The following is a 5,633-nucleotide window of genomic DNA, read 5'->3' as shown; positions in this document are numbered from 1 at the left end:
CAGGTTAGTGTGGATTGGCTGTGCTAAATTGTCCCATAGTGTCCAGGGATGTGCCGGTTAGGGTGGATTGGCCGTGCTAAATTGTCCTTTGGTGTCCAGGGATGTGCAGGTTAGGGTAGATTGACCGTGCTAAATTGTCCCATAGTGCCCAGGGATGTGCAGGTTAGGGTGGTTTGGCCATGGGAAATGCAGTGTGACAGGGATAAGGCTGGGGGGAGTTATTCTGATTTGGATGCTTTAGGACAGTCAGTGTGGACCCGATGGCCTGTTTCCACACTGTGTAGTGATTCTCAGATTTTAGGATGTTCCACCAGTTTCTGAAGGAAACAATCCCAGTCTGTAGGGGGCGACGAGTGCATGGTCCTTTGGATGGAATGCAGCCATCTTTGTCAGGCCATGACAGTTGACCAGGGGTCCTCTGAGGCTTCACTCTCTATCTCTGGAATCCCTGACCTTCCCGTGCAAGGAGTTTCACCAAACTGGTGGAGGGGGCGGTGGGATCTGATATGAGGGGACATGATCTCAACGTTAGAGGAAGGAAGTAGAAAGTATAGCTGCAGAGTGGAAATCTGGAGATCAGGAGACTATGGATGAGCAGTGTTTGGAGCATTCAAGACTGAAATCTTGAGTTTCCTTTGGGTATCCAGGGATATGGAGGCAAAGGCAGATAAAGGAGTTGGGATATGGATTATCTAACTGAATAGAGGAACAGGTTCGAGGGGCTGAATGGCCACTTCCATTTTCTGCATAATATGAAATAAGGTGTTCGAGAGGTAAAGTTTTACCTTGATGATATTCAGTGAGTAGTGGAAATGGGTTATGAATAAATATCTCAAGCTTGTAATTAGTGTTGGTGATCTGGAGAACTGCATCCTTGTGTCTCTCCCAGGACGGTTGAATGATGGGGCAAGTAGGTGAAAGGTCAAGAGTCAAGGGTCAAGAGCACAGTACAGGACACCACCAAGATCAAAAAGGACAGGAAAGATGTTTCAAATGAAGTATTTATCGTGTGAGACAAAATGTGGATAAATTGTTCAGGAGAAAATCGAGGATGGCACGAGAGCGTGGAAACCAAACTTTATCAGGAATGGATTGGCCATGAAGATGACACAGGGATTCCACAGGAGGTCAGCGGTCAGAGGTCAATAATAACCCAAAAGCAAAATACAGCAAATGCTGGAAATTTGAAACTGAGACAGAAAAATGCTGGAAAGACTCAGCAGGTTTGGCAGTGTAGATGAATAAAGAAACAGAGTTCACCTTTCTGGTCAATGATCTTTCTTCAAAACTACTGAGGCTGGACAATGGCCATTGCTAGAGACAGGTTCAGAGGGGAGACATATGAAGGAGGCTATGGAGACAGTGCAGCTGTGGGTTAGACTTGCGGAGACTGTGTTTCTCTTTGAAGATCAAAGCAATAGAAACATAGACAACAAAAACAACATAGAAGCATGGAGGATGGGAACTGGAGCAGGCCATTCAACCCCTCAAGTCTGTTCCACCATTCAATATGATCGTGGCTGATCATCGAGCTCAATACACTAATCCTACTCTCCCCCATATCCTTTAATCCCTTTAGACACGAAAGCTACATCTATCTCCATATTGAAGATGCATCATGTTTCTGAAATAATGAATTCCACAGCCTTTCCACTCTCTGGGTGAAGAAATTTCTCCTCATCTCAATCCAAAAAGGTTTTCCCCTTTATGCTTAAGCAATGACCCATGGTGCTGGACTCCCCCACAATCGGGAACATCCTTCCTGCATCGAACCTGTCTAGTCCTCTTAGAATTTTACAGGCATCTATGACATTCCCCCCACAATCATTTAAACTCCAGTGAATACACTCCTAACCAGCTCAATCTCTCCTCAACATCAGTCCTGTCATCGCAGGAATCAATTTGGTAAACCTTTGCTGCACTCCCTCTCCAGCAAGGAAATCCTTCCTCAGATAAGGAGACCCACACTTCACACAGTATTCCAGGTGTGGCCTCATCAATGTCCTGTACAGCTGCAGCAAGACATCCCTGTTTCTGTACTCAAAATCTCTCATTGTGAAGGCCAACATACGTTTTGCCTTCTTTACTACCTGCTGCATTTGCACCCTTATTTTCGGTGATTGGTGCATGAGAACACCCAGATCTCATTGAGTATTTCCCTCTGAATTTACTGCAATTCAAATAACTTGCCTTCCTATTTTTGCTACCAAAAGTGTGTAACATTTATCCGCATTATACTACATCTGCCATGCATTTGTGCACTCACTCAGCCTGTCCAAATCACACTGCAACATCGCAGCAGCCTCCTCACATTCATCCTTCCTCCCAGCTTTGTGTCATCTGCACATTTTGAGATATTATGTTTAGTTCCTTCATCCTAAATTATTAACATATATTGTCAATAGCTAGGGTTCCTAGCACCAGTCCCTGCGGTACTCCACTGGTCACTGCCTGTCATTCAGAAAAAAGACCCATTTATTCCCACTCTTTGTTTCCTGCCTGCTGACCAATTTTCTATCCATCTCAATATACTACCCCCAATCCATGTTCTTTAATTTTACACTTTAATCTCTCAGATGGGACTTTGTTGAAAGCCGTCTGAAAGTCTAAATAAAGCATGTCCCCTGGCTCCCCTGATTAACTCTACTAGTTACGTCCTCGAAACAACTAGATCTGTCAACATGATTTCCCTTTTGTAAATTCATGCCGTTTGTGTCTGATTGTACTGCTATTTTATACATGCTCTGCTATAAAATCCTTGATAATGGACTGTGGCATCTTCCCCACTACCAACATCAGACTCACTGGTCTATAATTCTCTGTATTCTCTCTACCTCCCTTTTTAAATAGTGGGGTTACAGTAACTGTCCTTCAATCTGTAGGAGCTGTTCCAGAGTCTAAAGAATCTTGGAAGATGACCACCAATGCATCCATTGTTTTGAGGGCCAAATCCTTCAGTACTCTGGGATTTGGATTGATCAGGCCTTGGGGATTTATCAGCCTTCAATCCCATCAATTTCCCCAACACAATTTCTCTATTAAAACAGATTTGCTTGATCCTCCTCCTCACTAAACCCTGCATTCCCCATCATTTCTGGCACGTTATTCATGTCCTCCTTAGTGAAGACAGAAGTAAAGTGTGAATTTAGTTTGTCAGCCATTTCTTTGTTCCACATTATAAAATTCCCTGTTTCTGACTGTAAGGGAGCTATGTTATTTTTTTGCCCATCTTTTCACTTTACACGCCTTGTTGAAACTTTTATAGTCAGGTCTTATTTTCCCCACAAGCTTACTGTCATACTCTATTTTCCCCTTCTTAATCAAGCCCTTGATTTTCCTTTGCTGATTTCTAAACTGTTCCCAATCCTCAGGTCTGTTTTTTCCTTGCCATTTTGTATGTTTTTTTTTAAAAACTCCCCTTGTAAATTGTGGGTTGCTCAATGGTCTCTGGACTCAATGAACCATCCATGGCTGAAGGTTGGTGGTACAGCGTGGGAGGGGGCGGGGTGAATAAATAGGATGGTCAAAATTGGGCATTTTAGACCAACACAAGAGACATTTAGACAGACACAAGAACAGACACTGAATAGAGGGATATAGACTATATGCAGGCAGATGGGATTAGTTTTAATGGTCAGTACAGACATGGTGGGCCGAAGGGCCAGTTCTATGTCAGCGGTGAAGGGTCACTCAAAAAGCTGAGACTGGATCCAGAGTGAAACTACCTCAGATCAGTGCAGTACTGGCTTAAGAACTGACAATGAACCTCGGTGTGGTTCGGTAGCAAGTGAAACAAAGCTGCTAGACACTGGGAAAGAATTCTCTCAACTTGGCGTTTCCAATTGGGCATCCTGTCTGGGACAGAGGCTAAGGTGTCACTTTTTCCATTCTGTCGGTTTGAATTGGGAGGAGCTTGGGCTAGTCAGTCCATTGAGTAGTTTAATAGTGACTATGATGCAGTCAGGAGTTGGCAGCAAGGCTTCAATTAGGTAGGTCCTGCCTGCATTGCTCAGAGGCACTAACCACAGTCTGTCTGATCTCTCAGTTTCACATCAGGCAGTGCTCACTCACTCACTCATTCGCTTTCTCACTCACTCACTCTCTCTCACTCACCCACTGTCTCTCTTATTCACCCACTCACTCGCTCACACTCAGTCACTCTCACTCACTCTGTCACCCTCTCACTCACTTACCCACTCACACACTTTCTCTCTCACTCACTCACACATCCACTCACTCACTTTCTCTCTCTCACTCACTTAACCACTCACTCACTCTCTCATTCACACACACTCTCTCTCTCACTTATTTCTCTCTCACACACACACCCACTCACACCCACACTCAGTCGCTTTCACTCAGTCACACTGTCTCTCTCTCAATTACTCTCTCTCCCTCTCTCACACACACACACACTCACTCTCTCATTCACACACACTCTCTCTCTCTCATCCATCCAGGAGCAGGAGGTGCTCTCTCTCTCTGTCCTTTGATTGGTTAATAGGAGGGATGTTACACCCTGGCCATAGGACACCCTGGATTCTCCAATCAGATTTCAAAACTCCATCTTGTGTTCAGATCATTCCACGGCTGTGAGTGATCCATCCTATGGTCTGCAATCTCCTCCAGCCCCCACCAACACCTTTGACCCCCCGTACTCTTTGTGAGTCTGACTCTGAGTTTGAGTGTAATCCCAGCCTGACATCTCCTTACAGAAGTTTAAAGTGAACAGGATAGTGTGTACTCCCCAAACCTCTCCACCTCTGCAACTTATCTGCTCCGTTAAACTTTCTTCAAAACTCAGAATATTAATGAACCTTTTCTTCACTCATTCCAATATTCCCAACTTTGCTGAAATCTTCCCTGATTCCCTCAAAGACACGATGTAGCTCAGTGAGATATTCCTGTCCAATGCAGACACAGTTATCAATCCAGGTGATTAATTTCACATCTTCATTTCACCTTCACGTCCCAGTGTATAGTGTATTCTCTGCCCAGTATACGATGATTCTCACAGCTGCCTTGTTTGCAGGTTTGGGTTGGCTCTGTCCTTGGTCTGTAACTTGTTGCTGTGGATGGAAGCTGTGACAGAAGAGTCTATCCATCAGACGGGGTCAGTGAGTGAGAAACATCCTGAGAATAGGAGTCACACCCACACAGGTAAATGTCCCCCCTACTCAGGAATGAAGTCTCATTGTTCCTCAGTGTCTACCAGACAGGAACAGCACGGTGTTAGATACAGAGTGAAGCTCTCTCCACACTGTTCCCATCAAATACTCCTAGAACAGGGACAGCATGGGGTTAGAAACAGAGATAAGCTGCCTACACTCTTTCAAACTAAAAGTAAAGCAGCCTCGACACTGTCACCATCAAATTCTTCCAGGACAGTAACAGCACAGGTTTAGACACAAAATAGTCCTAATAAAACATTCCTAGGATGGGCACTGATTTGGACTGGCTCCTGGTTATATCCATCTGTTGACTCAATGTATTTACCCATGAAGCTCATGTCAGAGGTTGGAATGGGACTGAGGTAACTACAAAATTCAATGGCAGAAATCATTGACAGTAATCATTAGCAGTGAACCCCACCAATACTGTACCTCAATGTTAAACAGTGACAGACCTGTCCC

Source organism: Rhincodon typus, chromosome 23 (genome assembly GCF_021869965.1).
Source record: "Rhincodon typus isolate 14 chromosome 23, sRhiTyp1.1, whole genome shotgun sequence".
NCBI lineage: Eukaryota > Metazoa > Chordata > Chondrichthyes > Orectolobiformes > Rhincodontidae > Rhincodon > Rhincodon typus.
Note: the sequence above shows the minus strand (reverse complement) of the source record.